General features: G+C 42.1%; 1 long non-coding RNA gene across 1 annotated transcript in view; it reads right to left on the bottom strand.

Annotated features, from left to right (window-relative positions):
• LOC135105544 (uncharacterized) overlaps nt 1-18,054 on the bottom strand; it is a 34,171-nt gene extending 16,117 nt beyond the window's left edge. Inside the window, exon 1 of the long non-coding RNA XR_010270896.1 lies at nt 17,414-18,054. This is a non-coding gene — a long non-coding RNA (uncharacterized LOC135105544). The remainder of the gene's footprint in view (nt 1-17,413) is intronic.
• Nucleotides 18,055-24,319: the final 6,265 nt, after the last annotated feature.

Genomic DNA, 24,319 nt, shown 5'->3' on the forward strand with positions numbered 1-24,319 from the left:
TCTCTCTCTCTCTCTCTCTCTCTCTCTCTCTCTCTCTCTCTCTCTCTCTCTCTCTCTCTCTCTCTCTCTCTCTCTCTCTCTCTCTCTCTCTCCCCCCGTCTTGTATATAGATAACTGGTAGCAAGCAGTATGAGTGGAAAGTGAATGGAATATACAGGGAGGAAGGGAGAGGAGAGAAAGAAATTGAATTCTAAAAAGGAAGTTGAGTCCAAAGAAAGAAAAAAGAGTTACGAAAGAAAAAAAGAAAAAGGTAGGAAGTAATTAGGTAGAGAGATAGGGAAGAGCAATCCTAATAACAAATAAACATAAAAGAACAGAAAGAAAAACATAAAACAATAGACCTCTTTATCCTTACGTATTTATTTCTTGATATTTATTGATATTCTAAAGTAAGTGAAGTCAGATGGGAAAGTAAGCGAAAAAAAAGATAGAGAGGGAAAGGAGTGACGGGAAGAGGAAAGTGGAGACAGACAGACAGACGGACGGACAGATAGACAGGCAGACAGAAGGACAAATAGATATATGTAACTTCCTGTTTTGAAATAAGAAGCAATAACTAACATGTGCAAACCGAATGAAAACAAAAGAAAGCAAAAAAATCGCCTCCTGCAGAACCCACGCCCTTGGTGCACGCCCAGCCACGCCCTCACGCCCATTCTGTGTCTCGTGCCTCAATAAGCACTGAAAGTAAAAGTCATCGAACGCACAAATGATGGTAAGTAAGTCACACACGCATGGAAGATAAATCCATAAAGAAAAGATAGATGATAAAAAGAATAAATAAATAAATGAAGTTAATAAACTAAATAAAGAGGAGCAGTATTAAGTTATTTCAGTGAGTGAATAAATGCATAGATAGAATAGATAAACAGAGTGAGTACATATAATAACAAAACGTAACAGACACTTCGCAAATGTCACAGGAAAATAAATAAATGTAAAGATAGAAAATACTCGTAAGTATAGAAAAAAAAAGAAAACTAGATTGCAACGTAACATGATAAATGAAGTTACACACACAAAAAAAAAAAAAACACAAATGTCAGAATCGTCATCACTGAAAATAAGTCACTGAAAAAAGAAAGGAACTATAAATCACTGAAGTCTGATGCAAAAGAAAGAAGAAAGAAAAGAAATTGAGAAAGATACAGAAAAAAAATACTATAATAAACAGAGAAATCAACAAACAGATAAATAAACTGACAGATAACAAATAGATGACAAAATAACAAATGATACGTTTATAGATAAGAAGAAAAAGAGAAAAGTCACACACTACAAAAAAAAAAAGATATAAAAAACACAAAAAGTAATTAATTCAAATGTAAGTAGAACACGAGAGCGTCATTAGTTTTTATCAGCTGTTTGTGTATAAAGAGCCACAAAAAAATTAATAGGCCTTCGAACATTAACTCTTGTAGACTCAAGGCTAAAACTTTTTACAATGATTTAGACATCAAATACTTCCTCCTCTTCCTTCTCACTTTCCTCATTATGTAGCAATCCACCGCCTCCTACTCCTCCTCATCATCATCATCATCATCATCATCATCCTGAGACCCACTTAAGCACAAAATAAGTACATGTCAATTAAGAAGTAAGGTTTCCTGTTGACTTCTCACATGAAACTAAATATGGAAAAGTAACTCATTTTTTCGTATATAAGTTTCGTTTTGTACATCTTAACTAAGAGACAGAAAGAGAGAGAGAGAGACAGAGAGAGAGAGAGAGAGAGAGAGAGAGAAAGAGAGATCGCACCCTCACAAAAAAGAGGATCAAGGCGTATCAAGAGAGGCTGAACCCACCATTACTGTCCAGCCTCTCCGCCTCTCCTCGCCTCCTCTCTCCCTATCTTCGCCTCCGCTCCCCCTCTCCTCGCGCCTTTCCCCCCCCCTCTCTCTCTCTCTCTCTCTCTCTCTCTCTCTCTCTCTCTCTCTCTCTCTCTCTCTCTCTCTCTCTCTCTCTCTCTCTCTCTCTCTCTCTCTCTCTCTCTCTCTCTCTCTCTCTCTCTCTCTCTCTCTCTCTCTCTCTCCCCGGATGTCTGGCACGGCTACTTATCATCACCTGTATCAACCTTGCTGTGGTTTTCTCCCGGACGACTTAGGCATCAGACAGACATGAAAAGGACAAATATAGTGTTGATCAGATGTTTTATTATTTTTTTGTATGTACGCGTGTGTGTGTGTGTGTGTGTGTGTGTGTCTGTGTATGAGTGGTGACGGAAAGGCTCTTAAATCGATCATCTATATTTTTTTCTCTCTCTCTCCCTCGTCCTACATTTCAGTCTTATATTTCAAAGAGAACGCAGTTTTTTGGCAGCTATACGTAGATTTACACAGGACCACTAGTATCTGTTCAATTTATAGAACTATACCTACACGATCATATTTTACTTTTACCTCGACGCCAAAACTTTCCCAGCTAAGGTGAATTGTGGGGTTACGAAAGGGAATTCTTTACAGTTTATTATTTTCTTGCTCTCTCCGCGAAAACAGCTTGTCGTCGAGGCGTTGGGAGTGGAGCAGGACAGGTAGAGATACGCCAAGGTTGCGCTACATTGGCACCTGTTTTTGCCTCCCTGTAGCACTGGGACTGGGGCGGGGGAGCGAGGAGGGCCAGGCTGCAGTGGGAGACATGGCGAGTGATAATGCGAGGATGCAAGAGAACTGTAAATGTTGAGATTATACTCGTAATTAAGACAGTGAGTTGTAATTGAGATGATAAGGTTGATGTTCGTATGGAAATTAAGGGATTAGAAAGTGGCTTCTGTTTACTACTACTGCTACTACTACTGCTGCTACTACTTCTACTACTACTACTACTACTACTACTACTACTACTACTACTACTACTACTACTACTACGACTGCTACTACTACATTCTTCTTCTTCTTCTTCTTCTTCTTCTTCTTCTTCTTCTTCTTCTTCTTCTTCTTCTTCTTCTTCTTCTTCTTCTTCTTCTATTACTACTATTACTACTACTACTACTACTACTACTACTACTACTGCTACTACTATCACCACCACCACCACAACCAGTATTTCTACTACTGCTTCTACTACTACTACTACTACTACTACTACTACTACTACTACTACTACAAGGCTCTACTTCTGCTAACGATGTTGTGGACCTTGCAACGGTCTCCTCCTACACACCTTGCTTCACCAAATGCCTTCAGATTCTCCGCGTGTCCCCAGCAAGCCGTGGTTTTGTGTGGCTTTTTTTTCGGGGGTGGCGATGGAAGCAGTGTGAGTTGCCTGAACGTATGAGTAGATCCACTTACCAGATGCCACTGTAAGGAAAATTTCTCTCTCTCTCTCTCTCTCTCTCTCTCTCTCTCTCTCTCTCTCTCTCTCTCTCTCTCTCTCTCTCTCTCTCTCTCTCTCTCTCTGAAGAATTAGAGTTTAAAGATGTATTTTCCTTTTCCACTTGCCTAAACATTACTTATCTTCTTACACTATTAAGTATTTACTAACAAGGAATACGAAGGGAAAAAATAATGGACAGAAAATCGACTTCCTGGTGTCCTCCCTTGCCACTCTTTCCCTACAATTTTCCACCTGCACCTCCCCCTTCCTCGCTCTCTTTCCCCTCCCCCTCCGTCCATCGTCCTCTCCCCCTGGCCTTTCCCCTCACCCCTCCCCCTTCCCCTGTGATACTATTAACCTGAGGATGTTGACATTTTAAAACCCCCATGTACGGGAGGGGTGTAGGTGTGGCACTGTGAATGTGTGTGTGTGTGTGTGTGTGTGTGTGTGTGTGTGTGTGTGTGTGTGTGTGTGTGTGTGTGTGTGTGTGTGTGTGTGTGTTTCTGGGTGTGTGTGTGTGTGTGTGTGTGTCTGTGTGTGTTTCTGTGTGTGTGTGTGTGTGTGTGTGTGTGTGTGTGTGGAGGGAGAACGGGTCGGAATTTGTGTATGTATGCGAGTAAGAAAAGAAATTATGTGATGTTATGTGTGTGTGTGTGTGTGTGTGTGTGTGTGTGTGTGTGTGTGTGTGTGTGTGTGTGTGTGTGTGTGTGTGTGTGTGTGTGAGAGAGAGAGAGAGAGTGAGTGTGTGTTCGCGTATGTGTGCTTTGAACCTGTATGTGTAACCGGATGAATTAGCAGGTGAAGATGTGTGTGTGTGTGTGTGTGTGTGTGTGTGTGTGTGTGTGTGTGTGTGTGTTCATGAAATATAGATCATTGACCACAGACTGTCGCGTGACCTTGATTGTCCTGAATGGGGAGGAGGAGGAGGAGGAGGAGGATGGGGAGACACTGGGAGTAAGAGCAGCTTATAGTGATGAAGTGACCTCGCTTCCCTCCCGCCCCTCATCTCTCCCTCATTGCCTCCCTCACCACTTCACCCACTAACATTTACCTCCATAATGGCACGTCCGTCAGTAAAATAATCTTGCATAAGGCTGACTGAGCAACAGTGAGCATATCTGACGTGGAGAATGCACACTGGAGGGAGAAAAAAATAGATGTGACCTCATTCATGTGCCAGTTTGCCATGCGCTATTTGACCTCAGCTTGTGTACCTCGTTTTCTGTAAGTCATTGTGCTACCTTTCCTAATGCAAACACTGGGAAATAAATTCGAATTATAGCTTACTGTTCATTATATGCGCGTTACTCAAGCATCGTAACGAGGCGGGCTAATATTAGAGCTTACATCTCGTTCATCTGACGGAGTGGGGGAGAAAATGAGATGAATTTCAGGTTAGTGGATCCATTGTGTCATAGATTTGCTTCCTGCCGAGGTAGTCGACGGGAGCAATGCCCGAGGTGTGGCCGCGATCAGGCACGGCAGCCGCTCCTATATCACACCTGCCACACCCTTACTCCACACATACTCGTACACAGCCTATCATTGTTAATTGATACCACATCGTTGCACCTTCCCCTCCTACCACACCTCACCCATACTAGAGCCTTACACCACCACCTTACAGCCTACCACACCTATACCACATTGGCTACATCGTTACATTACCACACAGCCTAACACTCTTAATCAATACTCCACCATTATGCTTCCGTCTACCTTCGCCTCCTGCCACACCGCATCAGTACCAGGCACTTACACCACCACCACCACACAGCATACCACACCTTTACCGCAACTGCCACCTTCCCCTCCTGCCACACGCCACCGATACCAGACGTTTACACCACACCATCACACCACATCAGATGAACACCACACGGCTACTCTCTCCTTACCAAACTTCAAATGCAGAAACACCCATTTTTCACTGGCTGGCTGGATCACTGGCTTTTCCCCTGCACCACACCCACTGCCACGCCCTTTCTGTCCACTCCAAGCCCACCCTAAGCCCAGTCTAATCCAGACGACACGGTATTGCTGTATAACATTCTCACGGTGAGGCGGTGTTTAAGGGGACACCCAGCACCGCCTGACCTCTCACTCACGTCCACGCACATGTCTTTCTGTTGACGAGACCACGGACGAGTACTGGTTGTCATGTTCCGTGTTTGTGTGTGTGTGTGTGTGTGTGTGTGTGTGTGTGTGTGTCTTGCGGTGTGGAATCTCTCTCTCTCTCTCTCTCTCTCTCTCTCTCTCTCTCTCTCTCTCTCTCTCTCTCTCTCTCTCTCTCTCTCTCTCTCTCTCTCTCTCTCTCTCTCTCTCTTCATTTCTAGAAAACTTCCATTGTCTTGATAGCAATGCCGTCATGGTGATCCTCTTTTTTACTATCATTAACTCTTTACGCTGCTTCTTTTCTGACATATACACGTTGTTGAAAGGGATTGGATTACTATTATACTTTGGGAGAATGTTAGTATTGTAATGTTGCCCTTGGCCTGTGTCCCTCCTACATAAAAAAAAAAAATAAATAAATGAAATAAATATACATACCCACCACATCCGATTGCTTTGTTTATATTATCGGCGTATCGAGAAAAAAAAACTGATGTGTAACTTATCTGTGCAGTTCAAAAGAAATATAACCCTTTCCCATCAGCATAAAATAATGAGATTTATAACTAGATGACACTTTAAAGAGAATAATGATAACAACTTCAAGTGATCATGATAAGTAAACTGAAGAGAATACGAATGAGAATGACAAGGAATAAAATAGATAACACTGGTGATAAATAAGAATAAGAAAATAGACAAAAGTAAAAATGAGAACTGCAGTAAAAATCAATAAGTTTACTAACAATAATGATAGTAGTAGTAGTAGTAGTAGTAGTAGTAGTAGTAGTAGTGGTGGTGGAGGTGGTGGTTGGTAGTAGTAGTAGTAGTAAGTAGTAGTAGTAGTAGTAGTAGTAGAGTAGTAGTAGTAGCAGCAGCAGCACGAGCAACAAACAGCAGCACCAGTAGTAACAGTGATAAAGAAGAAGAAGAAGAAGAAAAAGAAGAAGAAAGAAATATATGAAGGAAAAAGAAAAAAAAGAAGACAAGAAAGAAGAAGGAAAAAGAAGAAAATATAGAGAAAAAAGAAGTAGAAGAAGGAAAGAAGAATAAGGAGAAGAGCAGTAACACTTTAATAGAAGAAGAAAACACTTGTCAATAAATCACTTAATTCCTTCATTTCCACGGGCGGTTCTCCTCACGCGCCACACGTTCAGGTAACAATAAATCGCCCACTCTCTCTCTCTCTCTCTCTCTCTCTCTCTCTCTCTCTCTCTCTCTCTCTCTCTCTCTCTCTCTCTCTCTCTCTCTCTCTCTCTCCCGCCCGTTAAGCGCGAGAGTAAGCCAGCAATGCGGGAAGCGACAAATAAGTCCTCTGTATGATTCTCCTCACCACCACCACCACACCACAATCACCACCACCATCACCACCACCACCACCACCACCACCACCACCGTCCCGTCAGGCTTCCCGCTAACGTGTGATCTTTAGAAAATTTAAAAACTCAACAAGATGACCTTAATGGTGGGTGTGTGTGTGTGTGTGTGTGTGTGTGTGTGTGTGTGTGTGTGTGTGTGTGTGTGTGTGTGTGTGTGTGTGTGTGTGTGTGTGTGTGTGTGTGTGTGTGTGTGTGTGTGTGTGTGTGTGTGTGAGCAGTAAGTAGGTCATTTCAAACATTTCATTTCACCATTTGCTTATTCCTCAGCTGTAACGGAACTAATACATTCACAACCGTCACTCTACGCGGCACGTGTTGACTCTGCATGTATAAGTTATCAGTTTGTGTAATATGAATCATGACTTGCACGCGGCGATATCATATTAGTACGCAAAGAGCAGCGGAGAACCAAGCCAGGAACCGAGCACGCGGAACCGCTCCTATGAACACTCTCACACCCTCTTCCTTACTTGGACAAACACCCAGTGAAAGTATCGCTTAAAAATTGCTTAATATTTTCTCAATAAAAGCGTGTAATTCTAGTCTTGCATAATGCATTCACCACCTGATGTAAGCTTCACCGCTACAACATGTGCAAGCCTCGAGATGGCGATGCTTTGTCGCAGAAGTGAGATTAAGATCACCTCACACTTCCAGGTTTTTCTTTAGTCTCGTTTTTCTTCTTTGCAATGATAGGCTGTGTGTGAACGTACATTGGGGAGGGGTGCGGGGGTTGGACGTTAGGAGGTAGAAGAAAGGGAAGGAGGAGGATTTTAACACACACACACACACACACACACACACACACACACACACACACACACTAAAAGAAGACTGTAAATATTAGATTTTTCAAAGTTTAAATAACAGTCAGACCGAAAGGAAGAGATACATGCAAAATCAAACTTCCTTTATTTTACAGGAACGAAATTTAGGGAAAAACACAGAGAGAGAGAGAGAGAGAGAGAGAGAGAGAGAGAGAGAGAGAGAGAGAGAGAGAGAGAGAGAGAGAGAGAGAGAGAGAGAGAGAGAGAGAGAGAGCTGTTCTGTGCACCACCACCAGTATCACACCAACACCTTAAACAGTCAAATTCTATACTCCTTGGTCGTAAAGAAATTAGCATTCTACACACTTGCCACCATAAAATAAAAAATCTTTATGCGTTTCTAATTATGTTGACAGTATCATAAGTCTTCTAAAAAAAAAAAAAAATAACACCGTGTATTATCATCTCTTCTTGGGAGTTCTCTGAATGTGAGGTGCAGGTGATGTGCTTGGCGGCCACATTGGAATCCATGGCAGGTTAGCATTGCAGCCCAAGGACGCTTGATTGACCGGGAATGAATGGGTGCGGGAAACAAAGGAGTGAAAGTCAGTACAATAAGAAAGTATGGAGGAATATTCAAACGTTTACGCAAGGCCGACTTTTTTTTCCCCTTTTACACTGCACGCGTATAATATTCCTTTTCTTTCTCCTTAACGTGGATTTTTTTTTCTTCTTAATACTTTTCCTCCACAGAATTGTTTTTCATTCTGTTTTGCACTTTTCCTCTATTTCTTCTTTGAAGCAGAACGTAGGAAGAAGGAAAAGGGGAAGAAGAGATTGGGAAGAAAAAGGGGAAGAAGAGATGGAGGAGGAAAAGATTAGAGAGACGAAGTAAATACTCCTCAGCACTAGCCTTTCGCCCCAAGTGCTCTGTTTCCTCACTTCAATACTGCTCTTTCTTCCTCTTCACGAACTGCTCTTCTTTCTCTCCTTGCACTTTTTTTTTTCCTTTCGTCCTCTTCAGCACTACTCTTTCTTCTTCTCCAACAACTACACATCTTTCTTTCCAGCACTTTTACCTTACCTTTCGTCTCTACTTTTCTTCTCTCCCTCTCCACCCACTGCACTTCTTTCCCTCCACACTCGGTACCTCTTCCTCCAAGACTACACTTCCCTTTTCGCATCTCCTTCTTTCTCCCAAGCGGCGCGGAGCGAGGCGGCCCATGGATAGGTTACTAGGGTTGACTTCGTGACGTGAAAGGTGAAGGTAAATAAGTTTTGAGGGCGTTAATTACAGGTGTTATAGAGGTGGTTAGTCAGCCTGGGAAGCGGCAGGTACTAGCAGGAAGGCCGATGAGTTGTGAGGAAGCGAGAAGTGTAGAAAAAGCAGGAGGGTGAGATGGAATGAAAGAAAAAAGTCATCACCTTGAAAAGATGGAGAAAATAGCGATGAAATTAAAAGTTTAACGTTGTCATGTTTTTGTTATATTTCTCTCTTTGTTTCTGCTTTCGTTTGTCAGTGGTGGTGGTAATGATGATTTTATTATTATAATCATTTTATCATTATTACCATCATGACTTCGTTCAGTTGACAGACTTTTTCTTTTATGACTTCCAGTGGCCAGCGTGAGTTGTGATCACGTAGTACAATTTCTAGTATTTTTTTTCTTAGCCTTTCACTCTCAGTTCTCATGTGGATCTTAACGATGCTCTAAATTTTCTCACGTACTGGGAGAAAAATAAAGTGGAAAAGTCCTGAAGGTAATTGTTTTCTCCTCATCCAATGTTCACAGTAAGACATTAACGCTTAATATGATTTAGCTTACAAGAACATGTGGGTTTCGTAACTTGATACTCCCCCTTCCGGTAAATTTAATGCTCCGTTTATAGTGCCAACAGGAATCTTACGTTATTGAAAGGACCACTTATCTTCGTGTAACCCAATGTTGTGGAACGTTCCTGTGCTGGTCGAGGAAACAGAAGGCAGGTCAGTGAAATGTCAGAAATATAAATTGACCCGTCCAGCAGCTGAAAGCCATCACACGGCATCACAGTTAAGCAATACGAACGATCCGTTTTAAAAGCAGTTTATAACAAAAAAATATATTAACTGAAAGGCACTGAATCGGATCAGTATTTAGAGCAACCTTTGCTGCGTAAGGGGGTCGAGGGGAGGGAGAGGATGGAGGAGAGGAGGGATCAGGGGATGGTGGCAGTGGGGAAGACAAGGGGGAGTGAGGAGCGGAAGGAGGCAACCCGGAAGGCGCGTACCCGGTGGGTTAAGACGCCTCCGGCCGTGGGCGTGGCATGGGAGGAGGAGGAGAAGTAGGAGGAGGAGGAAGAGGAGGAGGAAAAGGAGGAGGAGGAGGAGGAGGAGGAGGAGGAGGAGGACGGAATACACAGGTCATCACCGGTCTTAGCGATGCATCCGAAATTACATAGCAGAACGCAAGAAGACAGGGAAACATTGCATAGTAAATACATATTCAACGAGTCAGTTATTTTAAAGGTGAGGCAGGCAGATCTCAACACGGGCCTTTCCCTTGAGTTACCTGGACGACCTTAATTAAGCTGCCTCGCCTCGTCACGTGTCGCGGCGCCTGTGTGTGGGGGACGCGGTCAACGGCGGTGCCCGGGATGGAGGCGACGACTGCTGCTGCTCAAGGATACGTCAGGTAGTCAGGCGGGCAAGGAACCAGGAACAGGCCAAGGTGCGGGACCTAGCCTGGCGACACTTCCTCTCTCCCTCCCCGCCTCTCCTTTCCCCCTCCCTTCTCCCTTTACCTTCCCTCACCCCATAGCCTTCCCTCTATCCCCCACTGCCTTTCGTCCACTTTTCTTCCTCGTCCTTCCTCGTTTCTCCTCTTCCTTCTTTCCCGTAGCTTGATGACACTTCCGCCCTTTCTCCCTTCGCCCCTGCGCCCATTCCCACCGCATTCACTCCCCTCTCCTTTCCTTACATCTTGTCCCTTCCTTACCCTACATCGCCTCCCTCCTTTCCCTTTTTTCCCCTGGCTTGGTAACACTTCTTACCTCCTCCTCACTTTTCCTCAGCAATTAGTTTCCTACTGTATTCCCTACCACTTTTTTCCATATTTTTTTTTCACTATCATTTTTTTTCCTTCCTTTCACTTGGTCTCATCCATCCCCCCCTCATCGGATTCCTTCTCTCCCTCCCCGTTCTCTACATAAATATTTTCTTTCTGTTCCTTCCCTTTCCTCCCCTTCCATCTTCCTCAAGCTACAGATGATGCAGCAAAAGAGATGTGGATGTAACTCGCCTAATAAGTTGAGGTTTCACAACGTATTTCATTTTTTTAAGGGGGGGATAATGTTGTATGCAAATTCGAGCAAGAGGTGCGCATGACCGTTCCGTGCGAGAGGAGGTGCTGCATCAGTCGCTTTCACCTTGCTCCCTAATCTCGAGGAGGAGTAAGTGAGAGTTTTCGTGTTGGACTCCCCGCTGCTGCCGCTGCTTGAGGAGATTGGCCGTAACTGATCGGCGTCCCTTTCCCTCCCTAAGGCCCGTGTTATTAAGCAAACCATTCACTGAAGAGTTTTGCCAGTATTTGTTCGGAATTCTTCTCGTAGCACATATTCAGAGGCTTATAGGGTGATTGTTCCTTGCTGATTGTGAGTCGAAGGAAAAAGGTTTACCTACTTGGTAATATAACACTGAACTTTTTTTCTTCCTCCCTCTTTCTCTGTACTTGCTCCTCCTTTCTTTCTTTCTTTCTTTCTTTCTTTTCCCTTCACCTCATGCTGCTATCTGCTGAGCGTAACTGACAGGAAACATCTTTCATCGGCATCACCTATTGACACTATTCTTGATTGGTTCAGTGCTAGGCCTGAACCAGTCAGTTTCTATTGTCATGCAAGTCACCCATATGCAGTTTCCAGTCACTGAACGCATTATCATCTTTATAAACAAACCTTCAGTCACCTTCAGTCTTCCTATATCAGTCACGGGAATTGCATTCTGCTGTGTCAAACTTTCAGTCACTCTCTTACGCCCAAGAGATCCACGTTGTCCTAAGCTCATCATCTCCTTCCTAATTGCACTTGCTAGTACCATTTCAATGAGACAGAGTATAAAAGTAACGGAGGATATGTTAAGCGGATAAAAAGTGTATTCACAAAACAGGAAATGCCAATGCGAGAGCGGCAGCAGCAGCAGCAGCAGCACACCCTCTGTCTGGTTCCTTGGCGGTGCTGCTGAAGGGCTCCTGGTGTGTCTAACTGCAGCATCTAAGCACAGAAAGTTCACCGAGTAACATCACTCTTACTTCTGGTGCCTAATTGCAGCTTTCACCCGGCTGGTGTGTTTCCTGTTCACCTGCCGCCCCTGCAATGCGTGAGGGATGCTTCGTGTGTCTCGTCACACTTTTTTTCTCAATTTTTCATTGGGTTTTCTCTTACATTCCTGATCAACAGACTCCGTTAATTATACGAATACTTACATTTATATCAATTAATTATGAACGTATGATTGAAAAAATATTAATGTATATGTCATTAGAAGGTCTTCAAGTTTCGCTATAAAGTGTTTACTCGTATTTCCTCATAGACAAACATTCAAGAGAGATATTCCGTAAATATGTGAATACTTAATATCCACATCAACTAAGTACGCGAGATATCAAGTATCATTATAATCTTCTCTTTTAAATCTGAAGCGAAAGACTCCTTAAGCACTTGACTGATTATAAAAGCACAGTAGAAGAGTGTATGCATCAAAATATAAAAAGATCGCCAGGAATTGTTATCACCATTCCCTTTAGGATACTGGGAACTCAAACGAACGTGCACATCCCTGTATTAGCTGGCGATGACAACAGGAACGCACATACTGAGATCAACAAACAGAAAACGAAGCCAAGATCCGAGAGCAAGCAACACAACACGCTTGAGTCTTGACCAGAAAGTGAGAGTAGTCAAGCGGGCGGCGGGAAGCGGGTGAGTGAGTGGCTAGATAGTAAGCAGAGTCAAGCCACATGAGTTACATAGGTCGAGAATCTCAAGCAATGAGCCCTAGTCATGCGCCTTAGTCCCTTGCGTGTTCGTCCGTGCCAGCCTGCCTCTTCCCTCATTCCTGGGCGTCTGGCCTTTAAGACAGGACTCACCGACACATTGAAGCCGGGCCAGTATAGCAATTGTGCTTCTGAAGAGACAGATACACAGTCATACGGACACGCAGATTGACAAATGGCTAATAGACTGCAAGGAAAAATTGCCTAAACACAAACAGATAGACAGAAAAAGAGTACGAATACAATACAGAAAAAAATATATATACGAATATGTATAAATATAAGCAGGAAAAAAAACAGTCTAAGCATGGAGATAGACTGACAGACCAAAAGATGAACAGGAAAGAACTGTCTGAATACAAATAAATATATGAAATAAGAGGTATGTAAAAGAAAGACCCTCTAAAACACGTAGTCGAACATGGAGACAGATAGATAGTGAAACAAACCAATATACAAAAGCAGGAAAAGACAGTAGGAAAGAGATAAGCAAGAGAGCGGATAGACATAAAAAAAAAAGCACATAGATACACACATAAAGCAATAGTGAAAAAAGCAACCTAAAATATACTGTCAGGTGTGTGAACAGATGGACAGAAAGGTAGACCAAGAGATAATAAAAAAAATATGTACAAAGAAAAATCAGCAGAGAAACAAATAAGATAAACAAGAATAGAGAAACAAGTATGCCAAAAAAGAAAAAAAATGAAAGAAAGCATAAACACACAAAACCAAAAAAAGATAAACAGACGAATCATTTCTCTACACATTTAAACAGAAAAAAAAAAAGGCGGAAAGCGAGAAAGTATTGGAAAAGTCTAAACACGTGTACACAAAACAAACCAAATAGACAGAGTGAAAAAAAAAAACAAGCTCCAAACTTTCAACTTCGTCCCGTCAATACTTTGCCAATATCGCATTACGTAATATCAGGTTTTAGTCGATAAGAGAACGCCTTCACTCTATCCATGGGGACGGTAGGGGTTAATTAGATGGTGATTGCGTTAGCGTGGCCTGTGTTCCACGTCGATCAATGCAAAGATACTGTCGAGGGAAGCAAAAAAATAACTACCTGCCTGCAAATATATGGCATAGATAGGTGACGAACAGAGAGAGAGAGAGAGAGAGAGAGAGAGAGAGAGAGAGAGAGAGAGAGAGAGAGAGAGTTACTCAAGCAACGGACGAAGTCATCACACGAATTAAGAGAAAACAGAGAACAGTAGAGAACGTAGTAATTATATTAACGTCTTGGGAAAGTAGACCAATTATTGTTTATTGTACTGTGGTTGCTAATAACGAGACACACACACACACACACACACACACACACACAGAGAGAGAGAGAGAGAGAGAGAGAGAGAGAGAGAGAGAGAGAGAGAGAGAGAGAGAGAGAGAGAGAGAGAGTAAAAGCCATCAATACGTGTTATTCGTTAAGTTCTTCCTGGGTCACCGTCTTTCTGTTTGTCTGTGTCGTGCCTGCGAGTCACACACACACACACACACACACACACACACACACACACACACACACACACACACACACACAGGCACCTTGGATATGTACACTGTTTTGAGTGCTGGAAGTGCTTCCGCCTCCTACTGCCAAGTGTATGTAGAGGCTTAGAAATTAGAAAAAAAAAACAAATATAAGAATAATGATAGTAATACCAATAGTAGTAGTAGTAGTAGTAGTAGTAGTAGTAGTAGTAGTAGTAGTAGTGATAATAGTGATAGTAGTAACAGCAGCAATACAGTAATGATAACAACAACAACAACAACAACAACAACAACAACAACAACAACAACAACAACAACAACAACAACAACAACAACAACAATAATAATAATAATAATAATAATAATAATAATAATAATAATAATAAAGATAATAATAATAATAATAATAACAATAATATTAAACAAAGACTGATAAATGATGCACGTGATAAGGAACCTAAAGAATTGATTAGTGTGAACAAGAAAAATACTTAATACTTGAATACACAGATGATAAAATAAGAATACAAATAAAACACGTAGCAAGGATGTCAGGAAAATGTGGAACGTGGAGGAGACAAATTATAGTAGTTTTGTAATGTTCTTGGAAATTATATTCGTAAGGTAAGCTGTTTGATGTTTTATATAAAGGGATAAGATAGGAAATTCACAATGGCAGAGGGAAATGGTAAGTCCACTTGTCTTTTAGTTTTAGAAAAGTTTGCATAAGAAAGTGTATTCGAAAATCATGCTTTATTCACTACACAATGTCCAGACTCAATTAAATACGTATACCAATATTCAAAACAGAAACAGTAAATATTAAACAGTATTAGATTAGTAACCGCAAAGTGATTTTTAATACCTCGATAATGAAAAATAGGATGAACTTAGCAAAATCCTCTTGTGGTATCGAAAATATAACGAAACTAATGCCGCAATACTGAAAGGTTAATAATTTCAGCCGTGAAGTAAGCGGCTCACGAAACAATAGGTCACAAAGGCTCTTTCTGCCTCACCACCGAAACACAGAATACACAAACACTGCCATGATTTTCCCACATATCCCGCAACACAACCAACACAACCATTGCACCGTGGGGAAGAGCTGAGGAACACACGAGGCAGGAGGTGTGGGTAAATGGAAAGAAGAGAAGGTGATGGAAAAAGAAAGGAGAGACGCCATGCAAGAATACCCCAAGAAATCTTTAGCCTCCATGACGGTGCTGAAAACACAGTCACGATTGTTTTATTTTTTCCTATTTATTTTACGTCAGACTCTCACAGCGAGGGATTACCGAACGTCTGAGTTGGTTTGCAGTGCCGGAAGGTGATGGGACTCACTGCTGGTACCCTTGCTAGCACCCTCTCTTTTGTACCTTGTCTTTCTTATACATGAGTGTGTATGCGTTTTTTTTTTTTTTTTCTCTCTTTTTTTTGGGGGGAGGGGGAGGGGAGAGGTGCTTTACTGTACTTTTTTTTTATCATACTTTGACTCAGTTCTTTTTATTGGTTATGATGTGCTTTATTGTGAAGCTAACGTTGTTTTCGTTTGAGAGCATCTTTTTTTTTTTATTCAATTGTTTATTTTATCTATTTAATTATATATCATTATTTTTTTTTCGTATGGTATGATGGCTAGGAGTGCTTTTGAAGAGACCACAGAACGCGTCTCAAAACACCATCAATTAATCAATTAATATTTTCACTAATACAGTTATGTCATTTTTATTTCACTGGTATTGAGTGACGCAACGGTAGCGGCCGTGACTCCTGACCTGATGCTCGCGCGTGAGAGCCTCCTGGGTAGTGCTGAGTGGCAGAAGCAGCTTCCTCTCAGTATAGCAAGGGTGTATGACCTCAGGCAGTGGTGTAACGCGGTGTTTAGTTATTTTTGCTTCCCATCTTATGCTGTCACTTTTTCATATTAGTAATACCTCTCTTATGCACTTGAGAGATAGTTACATACATACATAGATAAATATATAAATACCTACTATACCAAACATATCTTTATGAAACTGTTTTTGTAGAAGTAATCGTGCAATATACACCATGCATATTATCTTTCTTTATTTTTTCTCTCCTATCTCTGCGATGATTAGTGATTACGTGCTAGAAAGATTCAATCACACCACTCACTGCAAGTTGATCACTCATCCCCTGCTTCTGCCTCTCAAGTACACTTAAACAGGCCATAAAACAACCATTCTCTCGTCTTTGCTACCTTAACGATCAGCATCACCTCCTCATGCCCGCTCCTCATGCCTGCCTCGTACTATCCTGTGGCGGCGTGGCTGACGTGGGGAGATTTTAACGGAGCAACGAGTAGCAATCCTTCACCTTCCTGGTCCCATCAAACACGCACACTTGACTAGGTCTCCTCTCACTTCCTCACTTCCTTCCCTCTGAGACACATCAAGATTACACTCCAGCGATACATCTTAGACACGTTGCTCTATATCACTCCTTTTCAGTCTATAGTTTCAGCGACACATCAGTACACGAGGGATGAGGTGGATTGTGATGCTGCCCACAGTCAAGGCTCTTTTGGGGAGGCCTTGAATAAATGTGGGTCCATGTGTGGTTGGGTTCGAATCCACGGCATCTGCACTCCACCCTTTATTGTTTGTCTTGAGTGGTTCAGATTTTAGGGTTGTTTTGTTTACTAAGGTTGATTGCTCTTTTGTTGTGGCGTGTTTGGTGGGGCGTGGCTCATGTTGTGATTCAGGAGAGATAGTGGGAAAGTCAGTCTCTCTCTCTCTCTCTCTCTCTCTCTCTCTCTCTCTCTCTCTCTCTCTCTGCTTTTTAAATCGTGAATAAAAAAAAACACTTATTTAATATAGTAAGAGTTAAATGATTGTATAATGTTCATGTTCAACTTCATCTCCAATGCAACCATGAAAGTAGGACGACCACCTTGGATGTGATAATAATGACAATAATAATAATGATAATAATGATAATAATAATAATAATAATAATAATAATAATAATAATAATAATAATAATAATAATAATAATAATAATAACAATGATAGAACATAACCGAAATCAAACATGCATAAGCTCTTGGGAATCCTTACACACACACACACACACACACACACAGACGGACAGACAGACACCTTTAGATATTGTACATTTGACCCGTATTTCGTCAAACTCAGAGTGGCAAAAGGTGCTGGCGACCTGCCACTACCATTCTCTCTCTCTCTCTCTCTCTCTCTCTCTCTCTCTCTCTCTCTCTCTCTCTCTCTCTCTCTCTCTCTCTCTCTCTCTCTCTCTCTCTCTCTCTCTCTCTCTCTCTCACCTGTCAGACCACTAAGGCCGCCTAGCCCGCCCAGTGCCGCCAGGTCCGCGTTGGTCACCGGTGCTGGGTCAGCCGACGCCGACCTCCTTGGGCGCTCAGCTGACTCCTTCACGATGCCCTCCGCCGCCGCCGCCGCCACCATTAAAGACACCCAACACGCCCACACTACCCTCATGCCCATGGTTGTTAGGATTTCAACTACAAAAGAGATGTTTAAAAAGAGGGATTTTTTGTACTAGCTCTTTTTTTTCTCGTTATTGGCTTCCAGAGATGTGGTATATATTTTTTCTAGGATGTATATATATATTTATTTTTTTTGCGTATCACTTAATATTTTCTATTTTTTCAGTTAGTTTCTCAACCGTGTGCTCTTCCTTTTCGAATACTGGTGGGAAAATATGTATGAATCCATCGCTTACATGCAGCAAGCGGCGCGAGGGAAGGAAATGTAATACATCTCTTTGTGCACTATTCCTGCGCTCACAATATCACCCTCGGCATGATCACTACACAAGGCTTCACAGTGCGGCACTCAAGACTGCTCACGGCACCTACATATATCCTTCAGGCATCCTACACGGCGTATATCCTTTCGCTTTCACTCCGGAGCGTCGCAGTGCCGTCACCTGGCCTGTGCAACGGCGATTTGCCAACTGAGTCTCGTGGTGGTTCGGCCCGACTAGTTGTTACTTCATCTCCCGGGACTGAAAGAAAACGGGGACGGGAGATGCACCTTTTCTGGGGATACTATACTTGTTTGGCAATTTTTATCAAACATAGCGTCTATTCTCTCATTTTAAAACACAGTTGGTGGGTTTCGTCCGATGTGTTATGCAAGCCGTCAGTCAATCTACAACAACGTCCACGGTGACCATTATTATTTTTTTTCTTATTATGAGATTACAACGGCACTTTTCTATCGTTTCGACATTGAGGACACGAGGACGCGCTTTTAACAACACAAGGACATCGCACGCTCCTTTCTCCTGACGCAGCGAGAGAAAACGCCCTCTGGTCCCTTACTCCCTCACTCGTCTTTCACAACACTAACGGCGGCGCCATCCTCCTCCCGCCCCTGCAGGCACTGAACGCTACTCCCGCCCTCCGTCCCTCAGTCCCTCCTTCGCCTGCAGCTTTCCTCCTTCTCCTCCTCCTCCTCCTCCTCCTCCTCCTCCTCCTCCTCCTCCTCCTCTTCCTCCTCCACCTCCTCCCTTGTTGAGCGTTCCCCTAACAATCCAATTGCACAATTTACCCCGCACGTTCACTGTTTAATGGCTTGCTGCTATGGACACACAGCCATGAATTGTTACTAGCTATGTGTGTGTGTGTGTGTGTGTGTGTGTGTGTGTGTGTGTGTGTGTCTTAACTCTCAGCGAACCCAGTAAGTGAAAGGAAAGAAAGAAAATGTTGTTGTTGTTGTTGTTTTTGTTGTAGTAGTTGTTGTCATTGGTTGTGCTGGTGGCAGTTGTGTGGTGTGTGATAATCATGGTTGCAGTGGTAGTTTAGAATGGCAAACAATTGAAGACCTCTATAACGTAAAGTCATAAATGGGGAAAAAAAAAATCCCCTTTTATTCCCCTTTTATTTTTTTATTTTTTTTTCAAGAATACTTCCACACAAATCATTACGATCAAATTAATATCTAATTACCCCCAGGATTTTAGCTCATGAATTCTACTGAAAGAAAAAAAAATAACAACAAAGAACTCAACCTTCCGAAAAGCGAAATGATGACCAAATTTGGATTCGGAGAAAGAAGGAAAAATTCGTGTAAAGTCAGTTTTCCGCATGTCAGGCTATTAAACATTTTTGCGTCACGTCACTCGTCCAGCAGTGACTCGTATGTGTATCAAGGTTAAGAGTACAGACTTGTGCCTCCCTCAGCGTGTGGATAAAGACCTTAACTGGAGCGCTAGGTGGCCCTGGTGAAGGAAAGTGGAAGGCAGGAACGAGTGTGCAAGCAGAGGATGAGATTGTCAGGAGTGAGTGAACTGGAAGCATGAACAAAAAGCTGTGACTGGTATGGTGAGTATATAGAGTGACTGATGAACTAGGCAGCGGACAGAAGCGACTAGCTAGTTAGAGAGAGGAATGACTGAAGTGATTGATTAGCTAGAAAGAAACATGTAGTGAACAGGATGGAGAGGGAGATAATGGCATGTGAATGTTTGGGTAGTGCAGTGAGGTGTGACTTGACTGAAAGAGGTTACGTGAGGGAAGATGGAGGAGTAAGTGGAGAAGAAATAGAGCGATGGGGGTTATTGACTTTTGTTATTGATGCGTTTGCGGTGACCATCCACCGAGGCCCGTTATTGCGTAAATGCATCTGAAAGTGTATCGAGAGAGAGAGAGAGAGAGAGAGAGAGAGAGAGAGAGAGAGAGAGAGAGAGAGAGAGAGAGAGAGAGAGAGAGAGAGAGAGAGAATTTTCGCAACAAAATAGATTCAGTTAATTTCTCTGATAATTTTCTTGCTACCTATGGCATATTTTCACTTGTTTTCTCTTTTTTCTTATTTCCTTCCATAGACAGGCACATATTTCTTTACATATATGAACAACTGATTTGTATTCCGCATTCCTCTAGTACTACTTTCAAACTTCCCCCTTTCCTTTCCTCTTATTCTACTAAAAACTCTTCCAGTGCTCCTCTGGTTCTTTATCGCCTCTCTAATTCTCCTCTCCCGCTAAAAAACCTTCCCCTCCTTATTTCTTTTTTTTACAACGAAGGGTGAAGTGTGGTCGTCTGGCATTTCAACCAGGAAGACCGTACCTTCACCTGCCTTGTGAAACAGTCTCTGGGTCACAGATAGGGCCAGGTGGACAGGGAGGAAGAGAAGGGGAGAAAATGCGAAAGAGGAGGAGGAAGTAGTCTGGAGGAAGATCGTTGATGCAACAGGTGGAGTCAAGTGGACATTGAGGAAGAGGAGGCTGAATTCAGGATCAATAGGATGGAGGGAAAAGATCGTTAATGTTAATGAAATAAAAAGAGAAACCTGTACTTTTACCCAATGATGTCCTTATTTGCCTTGTTGTGACTAATTGCTTGGAGGTATATTTTAGTGTATTGGTGGTGGTGGTGGTGGTGGTGGAGATAGGGAGGCATACGTATGGTGTCCTACTCTTTACAAGTGCATAAGGAGGATGAAATATACGTCCCAGCCTGCATGTTATACAGAACTGAACTTCATGTCGTGTAAAATGGAGGTTTTTTCATATTTCTTTTCTCTTTTGTCATCACGAAGCAAAAAATAGATTTTTTCCTTTGTAAGTTGGCTCATGCAATTTTCTCAGTTCCAATTTTTTGACATTAATAACGTGTAATCGATTGTAACATCAATTTTTCTTTCACATCACGTATCTGTACCACTTTTTTGTCTCCTCTTTATGGTTAAGTAACATCATTGTCTCCTTTATACGCTCCCTTTCTTTCTAATACCCGGAGAAACAAACCAGGCGAGTGAGAAAGGGTTGAGTATTTTTTTCTTCTCTTTTTACACACAAACTCCCTTCCCCTCCCGCTCCGCTTCCTCCTGATCCAGTTGGTAAAACAAAGCTTCCTTGAGGTCGCCTACTTGTTATGTAATCGTGTATCGTCCAATGCACCGCCGCGCCCCTATTTGGCCTACGGGCGTGGCTCTCGCAGGCGGGTCACGTTGTACTTGAAGGCAAGAAGCTGGTGCTGTTAAGGATTTAAAAGAAGGCAGAGTCCACAGGAAAAGAGAAGGGAGGAGGTATGCGTGGTGAGGGTGAAAGCTACTACTCTTGTTTTGGAGGAGACGGGTGGCAATGGCTGGTACGAGTAGGTTGGAGAGAGAGAGAGATTAGTGGGAATTATTGGGATACGAAATTGGAGCAGACTATTCAATCTTCTTCCTTATCTTGGTTATCAGTTGCCATCTTGTCCTCTAACTCCTCTTGGGCAGGCAATATTGTTTTCTCTTTTTTTTTTATCTCTTTATTCTTCTTTTATCCTTTCTCAGGTACTAAATAATATGAACAGTCTATTACACATTTTAAGGCATTGCAAGAGGATCGTGAAGAATCTAATACTCAATCACTCCATATGAAATATTGTTATTCTCATTTTAAAACCAACGAACCAATATCACTGACACTATGACCAAGAGATGAACACCACACTACCACAGTATAAAGAGACTAGCGTGTATGACAGTTGAAGAAACCAACACATAATCACTTTGAATTAGTATCATTCTCATTTTCTTAAACTAACAAAGCAAAATTCTTCCACTATACAAGATTACTGACACCTTGACTAAGAGATGAACACCCCACTACCATATATAAAGAGACTCACGTTTATAACACTGAAAAATCAAACACTTAATCAGTCCCTTTAAATTAGCATCATCCTCATTTTTTAAACGAATAAAGCAAAATTCTTTCACTGCACAAAACCACTGACACCTTGACCAAGAAATGAACACCATACTACCATATAAAAAGATATTCAAGTGTGTAACATTAAAAAGCCCAGCAGATTTAGCATCATCCTCATTTTAAGACCAACAAAGGAAATTTCTCCCACTGCACAAGATCACTAACACGGTGGCAGAAGAGATGGACACTCCGCAGTCACATGTAAAGCGAATCACGTGTATAGCATTGAGCACTATGGTTGACGAGCATCAGTTTTATGAGTGCTGGTAAAAAGAGTCTTCTGCAGGGACGGTGATCTGCCCAGAAGAGGCCTTGATACGCCCTTGTGTGTTCTGGTTACGTAAGTGTTCACCGACAAGCAGACAGACAGACAGAAGGACAGACTGATTGATCGAGTGATTGATTGATCTGAAATTTGGAGCCTTAGCAGCGAGACCATGTGCTGAATTCTGATGGGTACTTTGATACTCGTGTAGAGATAAATAGATAGACAGACAAATAGGGAAATAAATAGATAGGTAGATAGAGAGATAGATAGATATAGACAAATGGACAAATAGATAGATGGATAGGTAGATAGATAGTAGATAGATGGATAGAAATATATCAAATTATACAAATAAATTAATATATAAATAGATAAGTGGATAAGTGTTGAATTATTGACAAATCACCATCATTAACCTCTATGACTCGAGTGCGGAAGAAAAGTCGCCCTCGAACCCTTTAGCTGTAATCCCTGTCAGTTATAAGTTCACGCCAAACCAGCCCAGCAAAACTTATAACCTTTTCAAGCAGTTGTCTTTCCTTACCTTTTCAATTATCTCCATATCTCTTCATCTGCACCTCGTCTGTTCCAGAGTATCCCAGTGAATCTTCTTACCTCTCCAAGCTGTTTCGCTCTTTATCTCACCAAACCTCTCCACTTCTCTCTGTTGCCTGTTCGTCTATTGCAGGTTATCTCAGCTAGACTTTCTATCTCATCCTTCTATCTAATTCTCTGTGTATCGATTACGTCCCAGTGCATATAGACAGGAAGACAGAAAAAGTAACATTCCATACTACTCAAACAAAAACTGTCCCTTCATCACCGTCTATCAGTTGCTAATGATTGATAGATACATTGATAGCAAGACAGAAAATGCAGAGAGAGCCTTTTAAAAAACTAACAGCCACAGGAGTATTGCCATTCTCGTTGTCCTTGAAAGCTCAGAAATTTAGTATAGAAGATGTGAACCTACAGGGGACTTGCGGGACGAAAATGAGACACATGGGTGGGAGAGGTACTGGAGGACCTACTGTCTCTAATGGAACAGACACAGACAGGTTTCGTTGTACCCTACAGTGCTGTGGTTAATTGAGTAGTGAGGTAGTGGGGTTGATAAATGATAGAACAAGCGATTAGAGTGTAAATGAGGATTGGTGGAGAGAGAGAGAGAGAGAGAGAGAGAGAGAGAGAGAGAGAGAGAGAGAGAGAGAGAGAGAGAGAGAGAGAGAGAGAGAGAGAGAGACACTCGAACTATGTAAAATTTAACGAGTTTTACTTCCTTTACACTCCTTTTCTTTCTCTCCTCCTCCTCCTCCTCCTCCTCCTCCTCTTCGATCACTTCTATTTAAGCCGATTTTTCTTCTATCATCCATTAATCTTTTTTTTTTTTTTTTTTTTGCCCTACATTCTTTCAATATTTTTTTTTTAATTATCAAAGTTCCGCATAAAGCCTAAGCACCTGCTGGATAGGAATTATGTTATTTTTTCCTCATATTTTAAGTAGCACATGTCATGCAGTTGAGAAGACACACTTCACTTCCCAGCGTGTGTGTGTGTGTGTGTGTGTGTGTGTGTGTGTGTGTGCAGAATACTAAAGGTACTCATGTCTCGGAAGAAAACCATTAATTTACCGTCGTTCATGCATTCTTCATTAGCGCAGTACGTGAAGTTATCAAGTCCTTGGGGTGCCGGCGTGAAGGGAAAGTGGAGAAGGTAACGAAGGGCCGCCCAGAACAGAGGTGTGAGGTAATAAACTGTTGCCTAAGTGGGAAGGTCTTATCACACCTTTACACGTGTTAATCGCTTGCAAGTGTTGAGTATGAACACGTGGATTTTCTTTCACTGGGTACTTACTATGTTCCGTTCCGTTCCGTTAGCGGTTCTGCTTCTGTCTTTCTCTCTCTTTTTTTTTTTTTTAAGCAAAAGTAGTATTGGCCAAGGACAACAAATATTCATACGAAAAAAAGCCCATCCAGATGCCAGTCCCTAAAGAAAAACGTCCAAAAGGAGAAGCATCCTGATGCCTCCAAGTCATCCGAAAGAGGAAATGCAGAAGTAGGCAGGGAGTTCCAGAGTCCACCAGTGAAAAGGGATGAAAGGTTGTGAATGCTGGCCAACTCTTGCATTATGGAGGTGGACAGAAGAGGGATGAAAAAAAGTAGAAAGCCTTGTTGTTGTTGTTGTTGTTGTTTTTTTTGTTTTTGTTGTTGTTGTTGTTGCTGTTGTTGTTGTTGTTGT

The sequence above is a fragment of the Scylla paramamosain genome, chromosome 12, assembly GCF_035594125.1.
Source record: "Scylla paramamosain isolate STU-SP2022 chromosome 12, ASM3559412v1, whole genome shotgun sequence".
NCBI classification, from domain to species: Eukaryota; Metazoa; Arthropoda; class Malacostraca; order Decapoda; family Portunidae; genus Scylla; species Scylla paramamosain.